At 34.9% G+C, this 17,725-nt stretch overlaps 1 protein-coding gene and 1 non-coding gene across 8 annotated transcripts in view; one reads left to right on the top strand and one right to left on the bottom strand.

Moving 5' to 3' along the window:
• Positions 1-17,725, bottom strand: part of MAPK10 (mitogen-activated protein kinase 10) — a 611,144-nt gene that overhangs the window by 240,297 nt on the left and 353,122 nt on the right. The window lies entirely within an intron of this gene.
• On the top strand, positions 13,757-13,858 carry LOC131822951 (U6 spliceosomal RNA). The gene has a single exon (XR_009350411.1). It is a non-coding gene; the product is annotated as a U6 spliceosomal RNA (small nuclear RNA).

Raw genomic sequence — 17,725 nt, 5'->3', positions numbered from 1 at the left:
CTCCCACAGTGAGTCAAACCCAGCCACAGTGAAATTAATAATAAATTCCTACATAACAAAATAAAAATTATAAAAGAGTAATTAAGCCTCATCTTGATACACAAAATTCAATATTTGTCATCAGTTCCTAAGGTCATATAATATTCAAGTTTCCTATATAACAGTAGTAAAAATATTAATATGAAATTTCTGATTAAAACACATTTCTATAGTGAGTTGGCCTAAATTCTAAAAATCTTAAAGTCATTTTTTATAGTAAAATATGTTATACTGAGACTATTTTCTGAATAATTACGTATTTTAATTCAAAGACTATAAAGAGTATTTTGAAAATATAACATCAATTTATAAGAGTCTACAATTTCAAATAAGAAAAAATGTAGATATTAACTTTAAAAACCTTATTTAAAAAAAAAATTAGAAAGTGTTTTAAAAGTATTACATGAATCAATTTACTATGGTATCCATTTAGTCATGGAAATTGAATACAAAATTCTAATATTTCTAATTCCAACTAGAAATTTGAGGTCTTACTGTTCAAAATTTTCTCAGCATTCTGACACCTGAAATAAAGAGATTAATTTGATTTCAGGCACTCAACATTTTAGTAGTATAATCTTAGGAGGTAATTTTTACTTACACTTTGCCTGAAACAGAAAAGAGTGAAGAAAAGTGAGAGATGAAAAAGAATCAGTGAATACTAATTGTGAAATGTGCAGATTACCATTGTAAATTCTGTAATTACTATCAAAAATGTAGGAAGGCAAAATATTGTATAGTATGGTATAGCTAGAATTTTGTGTGCAGAAGAATATGAAAGCTAATTTAAAATTTCTAGAATCCCGATAGTTGTAAAACACATGAAATTTAGAGGAGAAAGCCAGGTTCTGGGAAGTCCCAAATAATCTTTGACTTCTACTGATAAAAGAGTAGAATATAAATCAAATGCCTTTTCTTTACCTTTGTCATTTAGGTAAAGATGCCATTTATATTAAAGCCCTTTTTTTAACCACTTCCTGTACCATTTAGGAGACACTATGATAATTAAGAATTAAAATTTTAATTGAGATAAAATCAATGGATAGTGAAAAGAACAAATCTTAAATGTGTAATTTGAGGATTTCTGATGCATATGTACACCCTGCCACAACTAATTAAACATGTCTATCATGCCAGAAAGTCTCCGTGTCACTTCTAGACCATCCTCAGCTCCCATAAGCAACCAGTTTTGAACTCTATTGCCATAGATTAATTTTGCCTGTTCTTGCACTTTATAAAATGCAATTATGCAGCATACAGTCATGTGTGCCTGCTTGATTTTTCTCAGAGCAATGTTTTTTTTTTTTTTTTTTTTTTTTGTTTCAAGTTTTTATTCAAATTCTAGCTAACATAAAGAGTAATATTGATGGATCATTAAATTGTATTTTTGAAACCAGTAACATATAATGCCCCATGCTTATCACAAGTGCCCTCCTTAACACCCATCCAATAAGGGAAAATTCTCTGCCTTTGAAGTTGCTACAGGTGTTGATTCTGAGAATAAAGATGGCTGAGGAGCTGGTGGTCATTTGTCAGTGTTCTATTTCTTACACTATCAAGACTTTTCCTTTTACCATTTAATGTAGTTCTTAAACTTCTAACTCATGATGACTATTGCTGAGGCTTCACGGATTTTTCCACAGAATAGTGTTGATGTTTGCTAACATCAGCTAACTCAGAAGTTCTTTTTCAACTTTTGGCCATGATGGAGTTAAAGGTGATTTTCTTTCATAGTTCTCTTGAGGGTAATACCTGGTTATAATCGAAACCTAATTCCTTATTTTCTTATGAAACAGTGACCTGGCAGAATTGCTTAAGAACCTTCAGGAGCAGTCCTTGTATCATGTATGCTGCACCATGCATCAATAATTGATCTTTTTCTATTAATGGGCATTATTTCTCTGAATGAATATACCACAATTGATTTATTTGTTCACCTGTTGTTGAAATTTAGGAGGTGTTTCCAGGTTGGCGCAATTATGAATAAAATTGCTATGAACATTCAAGTACAAGTCTTTTTGTGGAAATATGCTTTTTTGTTTTTTCTTGGGTAAATAAAGATCTAGGAGTGGAATTACAGGGTCATAGGTAGGCATATGTTACCTTTTTAAGAAACTGCCAAACTGGAGTGCCTGGGTGGCTCAGTCAGTTAAGCATCCCACTCTTGGTTTCGGCTCAGGTCATGATTTCAGGATCATGAGATTGAGCCCCCTGTGGGGCTCTGCGCTCAGCAGGGAGACTGCTTGGGATTCCCTCCCTCTCCCTCTCCTCCACCGACTCATGCACACACTCTCTCTCTCAAATAAATAAATCAATCTTAAAAAGAAGAAGAAGAAGAAAGAAAAAGAAACTGCCAAACTGCTTTCTGAAGTAGTTGTACAATTTTGTCCTCTTTGGCAATAGGTGAAATGTCTAGTTGCTCCACATATCACCATTTGGTATAATGGACATCCTACTTGGTAAAATATGATATTTCATAGTGGCTTTAATTTGCATTTCTCTGATGACTAATAAGATTGATGCCTTCCAAGTGCTTTTTGGCCTTTCCTATGTCTTCTTTTGTGAAATATCTGTTAAAATCTTTTGCCCAATTTCTTCAACTGGCTCATTTGTCACTTTATGATTGATTCATAGGAACTTTTTAAAAGTATATTCTGGGATGGATAATGAATATGTGGCATATATATATATATATATATATATATATATATATGCCATGGAATATTACTCAGCCATCAGAAAGAATGAAACCTTGCCATTGCAATGTCATGGATGGAGCTAGAGTATATTATGCTAAGTGAAATAAGTCAGAGAAACACAAATACCTATGATTTCACTCATATGTGGAATTTAAGAAACAAAACAGATGAACATATGGGAAGGGAGAAAAAAAAAGAAAAACGAGAAGGAAACAGACAATAAGAGAATGTTAAAGACAGAGAATAAACTGAGTGTTGATGGAGGAAGGAGTAAGGGGATGGGCTAGATGGGTAATAGGTATTAGGAGGACACTTGTTAGGATGAGCACTGGATATTATATGTAAGTGATGAATCACTGAACTCTACTACTAAAACCAATATTGCACCATATGTTAACTAACTAGATTTTAAATAAAAAAATTGAAAAGAAAAAAACACAATAAAAAAGAAGAAGGAAAAATACATATGTGTGTACTCTGGAAACCAAAGCAATCTACAGATTCAATGCAATCCCTACTGAAATAACAATATTTTTCACAGAAGTATAAGAAATAATGCTAAAAGTTGTATGGACACAAAGACCCCAAATAGCCAAAGCAATCTTGAGGAAAAAGAACAAACCCAAAAGTATCACAATTGTAGACTTCAAAGTATAGCACAAAGCTGTGGTATCAAAACGGTATGGCACTGGAACAAAAGTAGACACAGAGATCAACAGAACAGAATAGAGCCCAGAACTAAACCCACACATATATGGTCAATTAACCTTTGACAAAGGAGGCAAGAATATACAATGGGGGAAAGACAGTCTTTTCAACAAATGGTGTTGGGGGGCGCCCAGGTGGCTCAGTGGGTTAAAACCTCTGCCTTTGGCTCAGGTCATGATCCCAGGGTCCTGGGATTAAGCCCCACATTGGGCTCTCTGCTCCATGGGGAGCCTGCTTCCTCCTTTCTCTCTCTGCCTGCCTCTGCCTACTTGTGATCTCTGTCGGTCAGATAAATAAATAAAATCCTTAAAAACAAAACAACAGCAAAAAAAAAAAAAATGGTGCTGGGAAAACTGGACAGATACATGCAACAGAATGAAAGTGTACCATTTTCTAACACCATACACAAAAATGGGTTGTATGGTGACAGATGACACTTTTGGTGAGTCAAGCATAACAACATATAGAGAAGCTGAATCACTATACTGTATGTTGTATGTTTCTGAGAACAAGTTCTTTGTTAGATTCTATATTCAAATATTTAATTCCAATATATGGTTTACCTTTTCTTCTACCTAGCACTGTTTTAGAACAAGAGGAATTTACCCTTATTTTTATCATATTTTTTAAAATATTTTATTTATTTATTTGAAAGAGAGAGTGAGCAAGAGAGCCAGAGAGAGAAGGAACAGAGGGAGGGACACAGAGACAGGGAGAAGCAGACTCCCCACTGAGCAGGGAGCCTGACATGGTACTCAGTCCCAGGATTCTGGTATCATGACCTGAACTTAAGGCAGACACTTAACTGACTGAGCCTTCCAGGCCCCCTATCATATTTTTTATTTTATAATTTAATGGTCTCTGGTTCCTAAGAAGTTTTACATACCCCAAAGTGTAAAATATTTTTTTTCTAGAAGTTTTATGGCTTTTGTTTATATGTTTAAGTCTCTAATCTAGCCTAAATTAATTTCTGTATAGTATGAAACAGAGCTTAAAGTTTATTTTTTCCACATATTTATATTATTAAATTTTAAGTTAAAGATTTTGGGTAAGAAACATAAAAACACAATACACCTAACCAGCACTTAAAAATGATTTCTTTTACTTTGCCATTTTGTTTTTATTATTATTGATGTTGTTTCCAATGTAGCTCATGTCTATACAAGAATAGTCCAAACAGAAGTGGGTTAAAATTGTTCATAGTTCTGAGAAGGGCAAACCACTTGTGCCATTTGCTTCTGTCTCAAGTCCACCATTCCTGAAGATATTTGCCATATGGCTCAAGCTTAGCAGGTCTCACATATCCTGGGACCAAACATGCATGTTGAGTATATTGCATCACCTGTTTCTCTTGTGAAATGCATGAATGATTTTGCTCTTTTACCTAGAAGCCATCCACAAATTGTGCAGTTGCCATCCTGGATAGTGGGTCTATGGCAGCCCTCTTTTAAATAAATATACCACAATGTTATTTTGCAAGGCTTTTAAAAAATTCTACAAAATAAAACAGTCAAGTGAAATCAAACACTTTAACATATCTAACTATGGAATCTTCATTATTCTGTTGAAATGTTTTTAAGTCTACAATTTCTATTCAACATAGGGTACATGACAACATCCTTGCTTTAGGGAAACCACAAGCTCCACTGTAATAAAAGGAAAATAAAAGCCATACGATGCAGAATTTTATCCTGCCCAGGGCCTAACAAAAGAAAGACAATTGTTCTGACCCATTAATGAAGCCAAGACATAAGCTGCACCTATCACCAAAATCCAAAAAAATTCTCAAATCAACAGTTCACATTTCATACTTTTCTAAAGTCCTGTCAATAAAATCAGCCAAGGGAAAATAGTAAATATGTTTCATTTGTACTTTTATAGCATAGATATTAACTGGTTCATGGTCACAAGGTTGATAAAATATTTCAGGAGAAAACAATACAGTTTTGTAGTTGTGTTTGCGATGTCCAGAGAATTTAATTTCTTACCAAGAGTCACCAAGTCTAACTTTCTTAGCAACTAGATATTAATATTGTTTGAAAGTTTTTGTCTTCATATTTGATTTTTATAAAGTACAAATCTAAAGTATTTCAAAATACAGAGCTAATTCATCATTTTTGTGGTTTTTACATAAAACTCAAATATTGGTGCAAAGTGCCATATTCAAAGAAATAAAATGCAGCAACCAAAGGTAATTTAAAAGTAATTCTCAAAAACTAATGATGTAATATATGTTGGCTAATTGAACATAAAAAAAAAGAAGTTTCAATTGAAAATCTCTTTAGAATACTGGGTGCCAACCTACTAGAGTTCCCATTTAACTATTATGCTGTCTCAAAGTATTTGCATTTTAAAGAAATCATTTTTGTTTCTTAAAAAAAGTAATTCTAACTCCTAGGTATACCTCTTGAAAATATTAAGGATATTTTATTTAATATTAATATTAAAAATACTAAATAATAAAATATTAAAGGAATCTAATTTATACCCCTTTTCTTTAATCATATTTTTCCTCATTCCTATTGATTTCCAATTTTCCCCACTTCTACTTTCAACTCTCTTCCCTAAATTTTCTTCCAACAGTCTTTAACATCAATAGATAAGGCTTTCCCTTTCTATTCCCTTGCTATTCTCTTTTTCTCTCAAAACAGTATCTTCATACATGTACCCATTTGTGCTTTTATTCTTTAGCCTCTAAAGATTATGCTAATATGCACTGTAAATTTGTTAGGAAGGAAAATAGAGAAAAGCGTGTCTCCTCACACATTAATATTTTTCATCCCTCTTCCATACATATTACCTCTCTTTAGGAAGTCTCAAGATTGTTTAAGGTACCCAGCATTCTAGTGTACCTCCAAATAGCAGTTCTCTCTCAATCATACTTGACAGAAAGACTGAGGTTAAGTACTTTTCTCAATTAAATTGCAGATAATAAGGAATTTGGCTTAGGGCTTTGTCTCCCAAATTAAAACATTTTTCCAGTGAACACCAAGCTTCTTTAAGGCTTTACATGGACAAACATACCTTAGCTATCTCCAAAACTGCCTTCACTGGCATTATAAACTGAGCCAACTTCATGAAAACAAAGGATCTTGATTAAAACAAAGAAAATTAAACCTATGATAATAATTTTGTGTGGCCACTGGATGAACATGCACCAGTTTTTTCCACAGGATAAATATGATTTACTCTGATCATGGTGGATTCTTAAAGAATCACTTCTAATTACACTGCCTGATAAATAAGCAGAAATATAAAAACCCTTACTCCATAACTACTTAGGGAATGAGATTCTACCTAATTTTGGGCAAAACATAGGATTACTAGATGTTCCACTGCTAGAATATAAAGAAGGTCACAACTTAAAATAATATGCATCATATTTCAGGTAAAATAAAAGTGAAATATGTGACAAGGAAATTATATAGTCTATTTCTAAAGTGTGATTCCAAATATTTAATTCTTTTTTTAAATTTTTTATTTATTATAAACATATATTTTTATCCCCAGGGGTACAGGTCTGTGAATCGCCAGGTTTACACACTTCACAGCACTCACCAAAGCACATACCCTCCCCAACGTCCATAACCCCATCCCGCTTCTCTCAACCCCCCTCCCTCCAGCAACCCTCAGTTTGTTTTGTGAGATTAAGAGTCACTTATGGTTTGTCTCCCTCCCAATCCCATCTTCTTTCATTTATTCTTCTCCTACCCACTTAAGCCCCCATGTTGCATCACCACTTCCTCCTATCAGGGAGATCATATGATAGTTGTCTTTCTCTGCTTGACTTATTTCACTAAGCATGATACGCTCTAGTTCCATCCACGTTGTCGCAAATAGCAAGATTTCGTTTCTTTTGATGGCTGCATTGTATTCCATTGTGTATATATACCACCTCTTCTTTTTTTTTTTTTTTAGATTTTTTTTTTTATTTATTTATCAGAGAAAGAGAGGGCGAGAGTGAGCACAGGCAGACAGAATGGCAGGCAGAGGCAGAAGGAGAAGCAGGCTCCCTGCCGAGCAAGGAGCCCGATGCGGGACTCGATCCCAGGACGCTGGGATCATGACCTGAGCCGAAGGCAGCTGCTTAACCAACTGAGCCACCCAGGCGTCCCAATACCACCTCTTCTTGATCCATTCATCTGTTGATGGACATCTAGGTTCTTTCCATAGTTTGGCTATTGTGGACATTGCTGCTATAAATATTCAGGTGCACGTGTCCCTTCGGATCACTACGTTTGTATCTTTAGGGTAAATAATCAGTAGTGCAATAGCTGGGTCATAGGGTAGTTCTATTTTCAACATTTTGAGGAACCTCCATGCTGTTTTCCAGAGCGGTTGCACCAGCTTGCATTCCCACCAATAGTGTAGGAGGGTTCCCCTTTCTCCGCATCCTCGCCAGCATCTGTCATTTCCTGACTTGTTGATTTTAGCCATTCTGACTGGTGTGAGATGATATCTCATTGTGGTTTTGATTTGTATTTCCCTGATGCCGAGTGATGTGGAGCACTGTTTCAAGTGTCTGTTGACCATCTGGATGTTTTCCTTGCAGAAATGTCTGTTTATGTCCTCTGCCCATTTCTGGGCAGAAACTGGATTATTTGTTCTTTGGGTGTTGAGTTTGCTAAGTTCTTTATAGATTTTGGACACTAGTCCTTTATCCGATATGTCATTTGCAAATATCTTCTCCCATTCTGTCAGTTGTCTTTTGGTTTTTTTAACTGTTTCCTTTGCTGTGCAAAAGCTTTTGATCTTGATAAATTCCCAATAGTTCATTTTTGCCCTTGCTTCCCTTGCCTTTGGCGATGTTCCTAGGAAGATGTTGCTGCGGCTGAGGTCGAAGAGGTTGCTGCCTCTGTTCTCCTCAAGGATTTTGATGGATTCCGTTCTCACATTGAGGTCCTTCATCCATTTTGAGTCTATTTTTGTGTGGTGTAAGGAAATGGTCCAATTTCATTTTTCTGCATGTGGCTGTCCAATTTTCCCAACACCATTTATTGAAGAGGCTGTCTTTTTTCCATTAGACATTCTTTCCTGCTTTGTCGAAGATTAGTTGACCATAGAGTTGAGGGTCTATTTCTGGGCTCTCTATTCTGTTCCACTGATCTATGTGTCTGTTTTTGTCAAATATTTAATTCTATATGATCCATATTGGGAACATCACACTTAAAATCACATCTTATCCAGTGTTTAAAGACCCAAACAACATTAAATACCACAAAATTTTCACCATTTTATGAATTTTATGAAAGACTATTTTAGAGATACATCCATCTAGGCCTAAAAGATCCTAAAGTCAAGTATTATTCTACTACCTCTTGAAAATATGCATGATAGTAAAAGGGTAAAATCAATAGTATGGGCTCTAGTTTTCAAAGTGTAAAGATATATGAACTTTCATTTTAATTAAAAATCCATCTCCTTCAGTAAATTTCCCATGATAAGGGTAAAACATTTTTTTTACTTACTTAATTTCAGTGATCCTAGCACTTTATTTCTATTTTATCTGGTAATGAAATATAGCTAGTCTATTTGGCTTCAAAGTCAAGCAAGCCTATAAGCTATATATGTGTAGATTTTCATTAAGTATGTGACATTGAGGGGCACCTGGCTGGCTCAGTTGGTTTAGCATCTGACTCTGGATTTAGGCTCAGGTCATGATCCCAGGGTTGTGAGGCTGAACCCCAAGCTGGGCTTTGTGCTAGGCATGGAGCTTGCTTAAAATTCCCTCTCTCCCTCACCCTCTGCGCCTCCCACTACTGCTTGCTTACTCACATTGTCTCTCTCAAAAAATAAAATAAAAAAATAAGTATGTAACACTGAAAATATACTTTCAGCTTTTAATAGTTCATTAAATGGTTTTTAAGTGTAAGTCTGAGAAATGCAAACATTTCTGATACAAATTGCATGGCCTACATTAAAATTGTTTCTTAGGGCTTTCACCATTTTGTTGAGTTTATTTAGATAATTCATGTTTATATCATTTCCTTTTTCCATGATCAGTGGTCTTCTAGTCCTCAAGATTACCAACCAATGTTTCTATATTTTCCTAGTACCTATCTCTCTTATCCTATCCCCCAACCCCTAGCTATTAAACTAATTTTACTCTTTTCAAACTGTATGCCCTTTCCAACCAACTCTAAATTCTTAGAAAATAATTTCATCTCCTCATGCACAGAGGATACAGAATCTCTCTGTACTAGTCAGGGTATAATCTAAACTTACTGTAACAAAGAGACTCTAAAAGCCAGTACTTAAATATGATAAATGCTTACTTTTTTCTGACATAACATACAAAGGCAGATAGGCAAGTAATCCAAGCTTTGCTCAGGAGGATAGCAAGGATCCCAAATAAACAGGTTGACTCCTGCCCTCACATGATGACAACATGTGGTTTTCACATCTGTATCCAAGACTGGATACCATTTTAGTCATTTCCCAGTCAGGTGGAAAGAGAAAGGGTAATCCAGAGTAAGCCACTTACTGTACTTTTCCTAGGATATATATATATCATCCCATTCATATCTCATTAGCCCAAACATAGTCACACAACCACATTACCTGCAAGGAAGGCCATTGCAAGGGAGGTCCTATTACTAGTAAGAAAAAAGAAAATTAATAGCAGAGGACAATTTAGCAGTCCTCATCAAAAGAGTAGGTAGAAAATTTTCCAATTATTTCTGTAAATCGTAACTCTAACACTAACCATAAGCCACAAAAAATATACCTGGATCCACACCCTTATTCTTTCCTTTGGTTAGTTAAGGACCAAGTCAAACTCCTTTCACCTTGAACCTACCTTTATTTCATTTTCCAGGAGTCTTCCTCTGGTATTTATTCTCTTTCCTTTGTAACTTCAAATCTACCATGTCTACTAGCTTGGTAGCTTTAAAGTCAGCATAGTGGAAATATTTACACCACAGAAATGGACAAATGGCCCAAACCTATGGTTTTGTTCCCCTGAAGAGCCAGTTTTTCAATTTTTGTTTCAATTCATTGTCTTGAATTCATTGTTTGCATACCAATCAGGGGCTTCTTAACCCATAAGGTGAATCATGATCATATGATTAACTTCTCAAACATCATAAATCTGGGCTAGTTGTCTCTTTCATGTGCTCTTAAGAAAAGCTTGAACATTCTTATCCTACCATTTATCACACTATGTTGCAATAACCTGTTTACTCGTTTTTATTCCCCTATTAAACTGTTTAAAGATAGAAAGTATTTCTCTCATGTATTCTCAGCACCTAAAACACATAATTAATACCTAAAAACTATCTGTGGAATAAATGAATGATATAACAAGTGTGCTTTCCCCAAATATATGCCAATCTCCACATTGCTCCTTTTAAGCAATATCCTTGTTACCCTTTATTCCTCAATTTAAGAACCACATATAATCACATGGATAGATTGCAGATAATCTATCCATCCTGATCACACTTTTAAAAAGCAGCAATAAGGGCACCTGAATGGCTCAGTGGGTTAAGCTTCTGCCTTCGGCTCAGGTTATGATCTCAGGTTCCTGGGACTGAGTCCCACATCGGGCTCTCTGCTCAGCAGGGATCCTGCTTCTCCCTTTCTCTCTGCCTGCCTCTTTGCCTACTTGTGATCTCTTTCTGTCAAATAAATAAATAAAATCTTTTTTAAAAAGCAGCAATGAACTTGACTAGGCTCTTAAATATTAGAAATATCTACCCTCGTCAAAGTCACTGAAAATGTTCTTTTGCATTTTATTTGTTCATATTGTACAAAGTTTGACTTAGAATAGAACTGCAGCCTCAGCTTCCACCTTACAAAAGCCTTCTGGGAAAGAAAGTAGTTCTTGATAGCTAGCTTCTGTAGCTGGAGGACTGCCACAAAAAAATCTGAATAGGCTGCTGTTCCTTAAAATAATTTCCCTCATTCATGCAAATTATGTTGCTTGAGAAGAATTATTTCTACAGATGAGTACAGAATAATTAATATAATGTACAAATCCCATCTCTAACTGGAATTTTGACATAATATACTCCCAAATTCTATCCCTCATGAAATTTAGCAAAAGTTCAGTATCTTTTTATGTATATAAATGACACCCCCCGCAAAAGTGTTTTCTTTGTAATAGTTATCTCAGTATCTTAGAGCCTCTCAGCACCTAAAACAATGCCTAACACATAATTAATACCTAAAAACTATCTGTGGAATAAATGAATGATATAACAAGTGTGCTTTCCCCAAATATATGCCAATCTTCACATTACTCCTTTTAAGCAATATCCTTGTTACCCTTTATTCCTAAGTGGAATAAAGGGTATTTTTTGTCAAGTGGTAGTAGTTTAATTTCATTTTATCTCGTATTCAAATATTACTTTATCTCTCAACCTCAATTTTAAATTGAGTCAATGAAATGACTTTCATTGATATTGTCTATTCAAATATTAAATCATTTTTAAACAAAAATATACTATCTACTGTGTGTCTGGCCCTCTTTTAGACATTGAAAAAACAGAAATAATAATATAATAGAAGAGTCTTCCCTTGGGGAGTTTATATTATAGTAAGGGAGAAAGACAGTAAACATAAATAAACCATATACTTTCAATGAGTAGTAAGTGTTCTAAGGAAAAGAAAGACCATGTGAAGGAATGTCAAATGTGTCAGGTGAGGGAATAGGCAGGATAATCAGACAAGGGTTTTCTAAAAGAATGACATAAGCGCTGATGGGGAAAAGGATATCTGAGTATACAGTAGAGGAGATAGGATCCCAAGTAGAGGGAATACAGCAGCAAACTGAAATACCTGAGGGAAATAGGAGAGTAGTGTGTTTGACTGACAGAAAGTTAGTAATGATCGGAGTATAGTGGTTTTAAATCACATGGTCTCCCACCATATTTAATTTTATTTTCTTCAAGAGACTATGTACTCATAATGTTAATCATAAGCTTATCAAGCTACCATCATGAAATCTCTATGCACAGAATTAGGAGAGGGTGGGCACTGGCACATCATTATGAGTATTTCAAAGATACAGATATAAATAACTTCAAGAGCATAAATTAAATAATTAATAATACTAAAGCATAACTTAAAAACTAGGAAATGATGAGTCTTGAGTTTTTATTACCTTTTTCTTTTTTTTTTTCTTTTTTTTTTTAAGATTTTTTTCATTGGGGCGCTTGGGTGGCTCAGTGGGCTAAAGCCTCTGCCTTCAGCTCAGGTCATGATCCCAGGGTGCTGGGATCATGCATTGGACTCTCTGCTCAGCAGGGAGCCTGCTTCCCTTCCTCTCTCTACCTGCTTGGGATCTCTGTCTGTCAAATAAATAAAATCTTTTAAAAAAATGTAAAGATTTATTTATTTAGTTAGTTGACAGATCATAAGTAGGCAGAGAGGCAGGCAGAGATAGAGAGAGGAGGAAGCAGGCTCCCCACTGAGCAGAGAGCCTGGGTGTCCCTAAGCCACCAGGTGTCCCTACCTTTTTCTTTAATGGTATTTAATTGTGAGCTTATGCATTTTGATTTTTAATAATGGCCATGTTGAATAACTGGGTAACCAAACTCTTTAGAATTTAACAACTGTTTCCTGCAAGCTGGTACATGCCAGCTCCAGCACACCACTACTGCATGCTCTCTGCGAGTAAGTGCTCTTCAGTCTGTCCAGAAACCTAAAAGGATCTATGGAAATATTTAATTTTTAATTTTGTATTTTGCTCCCCTCTGCCAAACGGTTTCTCCCATTTCTCCACACTCACCTGAAAACACACAAGAAGTAACTTAAAAAGGGGAAAACTGACTTGTAGATCTATCATTTGTGGCATATCCTGGAAAGTCAACTGAGGGTTTTTATTTTTTATTTTTATGATTTTTCACGCAATAATGTTAAGGTCAAAAATCAGAGTTCTAGGATTCCATACTAGCTCTTGGCAATGAAAAACTAACAAAATTGTTTTACTGTAATCATATAACACACTTAAATTTAATACTAAGATTACGAAGATGCTCTTTAAAGTGCTTAAGCACTGAGATAAAAACTAATGATTATATGACTATATGTCTAAGCAGAAGGTAACTTTTTTAAATGCTAAGTTCTTTTTGCAAAAGCAAAATACACAGAATGAGGTCCTAAATAACCAGGATTACCATGTTCCAAGTTGATAAATGTAAGAGCATTGCTAGAACTGTAGGACACTAAACACTGACTTACCAAGAGTATGTACTTTTATTCCTTCTCTATTCTTAGCCACATTGTCATTATTATCCATGTAATGGATGATTGTTAAAATTTCATTTTAGCAAATGGCTTACCAAACATTAAAAACTTTTACTCTCATGCTCACTTTGGCAGCACATATGCTAAAATTAGAACAGAGAAGACTAGCATGGCCCCTAAGCAAGGATGACAAGCAAATTCGTGAAAAAAAAAAAAAAAAAAAAAAAAAAGTTTTTTTACTGTCTGTTGGGAGGCCTAGAGCAGATGTTACCATTTATTTTGAAGAGGAAACAAACACACACAAACAATACATAATAGTACTCCTAAAGTTGCAAAAAATTAAAACAGTTTACAGATTGGCTTTCTAGTATAAGGAAAAAGAGTTTAAATAATAATAATAAATTATGCTAAATAGATATAAAGTTCCTTGTGTACATATATATATGAAATACAAAAGTATAAAATCATAGTGGTTTTCAAATATGTACTTCCGTTATAAGCAAGGTGTACAAATTACAAAAGATCATGGGCTTACACAGGGAAAACTGCAAAATGGTTTTCTTTGACAATAATTTGTCTATATCATTATTTTAACACATTTTACACATTTCAAAAGACAGATGTACAATTTTATGTATGGAGAATTGTTTTAAATGAGCTGTACATAGTATCATAAAACCTAAGCTAATAGGCAAATTGGCCTCAAGGCCTTACTAACAAATGTAGCTTTCAAGAACAGCAAAAGAAATGGCCTTGATACTCATTAAGTAGAATTGACTATAATTCACTAACTCCCCAGTGTGGCACTACATTTGGTATCAGAATAAGGATTGCCTTTGGCTATAGAGTTTACTCCAAACCATGGACAGAGTGGACTGCTCATCTCTCACTTAGCTTATTACACATCAGATGGAGCATGCAGTTATGTGTGGCTTAAGGAACAGCTTGTGTTCTAAATCACAAAAATGTGCTTACTGAAGAGCAAGAGTGAGTTAGTTATATGTGGTCTAGGAATCCATATGAGTTAGAGGTTTTGCGATATAAGAAGATCTGCAATAAAAAATTTAAAAAACCTAAATATTAGAAATGTTAACTTAGCAATATTTTTAAAAGTAAAATTACAATTAAAAAATAAAACAGAGCCACCATAACCAAGTAGTCGATGTTAAAATCCTAATAATCTAACATATTGATATAACTCCCCAATAGAATGCACCAGAAAAAACATTCCTCCTCTAAATTCATAAACTTAATCAAATCAAAGAGAGCATCAGACAAGCCCAAATTGAAGAATGTTGTACAGAATACTTGACCATTATTCATTCAAAGTATCAAGTCACAAGGAACTGGCACAGATTGAAGGTAAGGAGACATACATGGTAAGTAAATGCAATGGAGGATCCCGGACAAGACCTTGGAACAGAGAAAGGATATTAGTGGAAAAACAGGAAATTGGATAAAGTCTGTAGTTTGTTGATTGTGATGGATTACTGTTAATTTCTTTGCTTTGTTCATTCTTCTATGGCTATGTGAAGTATTAACCAAAGGGAAGCTGAGTAAAAACTACATATGGAAACTGCAATGTCTTTGCAAGTCTCTTATAAATCTAACATTATATCAAAATTACATGTTTAAGAAACACATGAATATACAATATATAAAATATAGAGAAAATGGAAATTACATATTTTATTACCATACAAACCAAACATTTGATTGTTGATTTGCTGTTGATTTGATTTGTTATTTTCATTTTTCTGTCTTTATTTCCTTTTCTTTATAGTAAAACCTCCGAACACTTGTCTTTGTTAAGGCTGAGCAAGAGTGAGAAGGCACTCATTCTGCAACCTGAGTGCTTAGCTTCAGATTCTATCTCTACCATTTGCTGTGTGATTGGGGCAAACTACATCTAAAAACTAAAATTTAAATTTAAAAATTAAATTAAATAGATTAACTTTCTTTGCCCAATTTCTCTACTGTACAAATGGAGAAAATAATACCTGCCACATAGAGCTGCTTAAGAATAAATAAATTAATATACACAAAGCACTTAGAACAGTAAGTGCATGAAGTGAGCGCCACGTGACAGAAGTCTAGAGGCAGAGCGACATCTCCCACTCAAAGGGAAGGAGGGATCACTCTTTGTCTCCCTTTCCTCCCTTGTATAAAGAACCTGACATTCCTGGAGGATGGCTCCAGATGATCAGATACTTGTGGTTGAAATTTTGACTCCTAAAAGTATAATGTGTGAAGGGGCAACATTAGCAGAATAAAGCAAGCAAAAAGTTCCCAGCCCCACCACTCCAGACAAACTCTCCCCGGATGGAAATGAGACTGTGCTCTCAGCTGCCTACTTCTTTTTTGCTAGCCATCTTCCCCATTCCCCCTTAACTCCAGTGTTCCTGCTGCTCTCTGAGCTGTTGCATGCCTTTCCAATAAATCGCCTTGCTGCTCAAATTTGTAAATGTTGGGTTCTCTTATTTGCGGTCAACCACAAACACTCTGTGCACTACCCTGATGCTGTTTTCCAAAGTCTGTCTGAGTCTTCCTCTGAAAACATTGTCCTCAGATTACACTTTGACTGAAAGGGAATGAAGTTTCTTGAGTTGGTGTTTGGAAAGGAGAGGAAACCCTATTGGAAAGTAGGCTCATTGAGAAAGGGCTCACAGACATTTCATCATATCCGAGCTGCCCATTGTGCAAGTTCTCTCCAGGCCCAGGATGGAAAGCAAACAAAGGTGGAAAGCCATTATTCATGGAGATTTAATGGACAATACAACTATTGATTAGACCTATGCAAAAAAATGGCCCAGTGTGGGATTATTCTCAACACAACTCATTATACATTGAACACTAGAAGTCCAATCTGTGACCTTCAGTGGGTACCTCATAAAAAGACGCCAATATTAGAGAACAGTCATAGGTATTTTCATGTTTTGCACATAGGAAAAATGATTTAGGAAGATGGAATAATTACTGAAGGACCTAGATTACCATGTAAATGCAATATTACTTACACAACTGATGAGACCTCGGGAGAAATTCATTAAGCCTTGTAAGAAAAACTCAATTAAAAACTCATATTATTATATTACAAACTTGGATTGGATAAGTTTTCATAAGAAAATACAAAATAATGAAAGCACAAGCCAAAGCCTCCACTAGAGTTTGTGAATGTAATGTACAATGAAAATGTTACACACAGCTAATCAAGAATCAAAAATTCTAATGAATCATACTATTAGTGTGATATATTTAAAGATACTTCCTCAAAAAAAAAGATATTTCCTCAAGGTAAACATTATATTAATTTTTAAAATTCATCCTATTGTAGTTCTGGTAATTGCTTGGCTTTTTATTTTACTATGGATTTGCTGGATATTTATACAACTGCATACTGCTCAGAAAAAGGAGAAACAAATGGAGATAATTTAAAAACTACAGAGCAACTTATAAAGGAGTAGCAAAAATGAGAAATTACAAGGGTAAATACAGTTCTAAAAAAAAAAAAAAAAAACTTGATTTTTCCCTCGTGCCAAAAGGGAAGAGTACTCCTCCCCCTCCCTTTAGCATTTACCTTAGAAAACTTGATCAAATGCTTTCTCTGTCATTTTGAGATGTATATAAGTCTTTTAAAAGATTAATAAACCTCACACTAGTTCTGCATCCCAGGAATGCATTTCTCAGAGACCTCAGAGCAATTTCTTTGAAGTGTGAACCTCTAGGAGGTTGGATGGCATTCCTTCCACCCCCCCTTACCCCCCCCACCCCCCAACGGGACTCTGGGAATTTAAACCTCTGTGTTTGGCTTCATGATGCTATTTCCTGCTTGTCATAAAGATACAAGCTAAGGAGCAAACTTCCAGTTGTACAAGAAATGTTAAGAAGATGTAATGTACAGCATGTTGACTATAGTCAATAATATTGTACAGCATATTTGAAAGTTGCTAAGGGAACAGATCTTGAAAGTTCTCATCATAAGAAAAAAAAATGTAACTCTTATGGTGCCAGATGGTAACTGGACTTATTGTGGCGATCATTTCACAATATATACAAATACAAATCATTATGTTGTACACCTGAAACTA

Source organism: Mustela lutreola, chromosome 1 (assembly GCF_030435805.1).
Source record: "Mustela lutreola isolate mMusLut2 chromosome 1, mMusLut2.pri, whole genome shotgun sequence".
In the NCBI taxonomy this organism is placed as follows: Eukaryota; Metazoa; Chordata; class Mammalia; order Carnivora; family Mustelidae; genus Mustela; species Mustela lutreola.
This window is presented reverse-complemented; position numbering and strand designations above follow the sequence as displayed.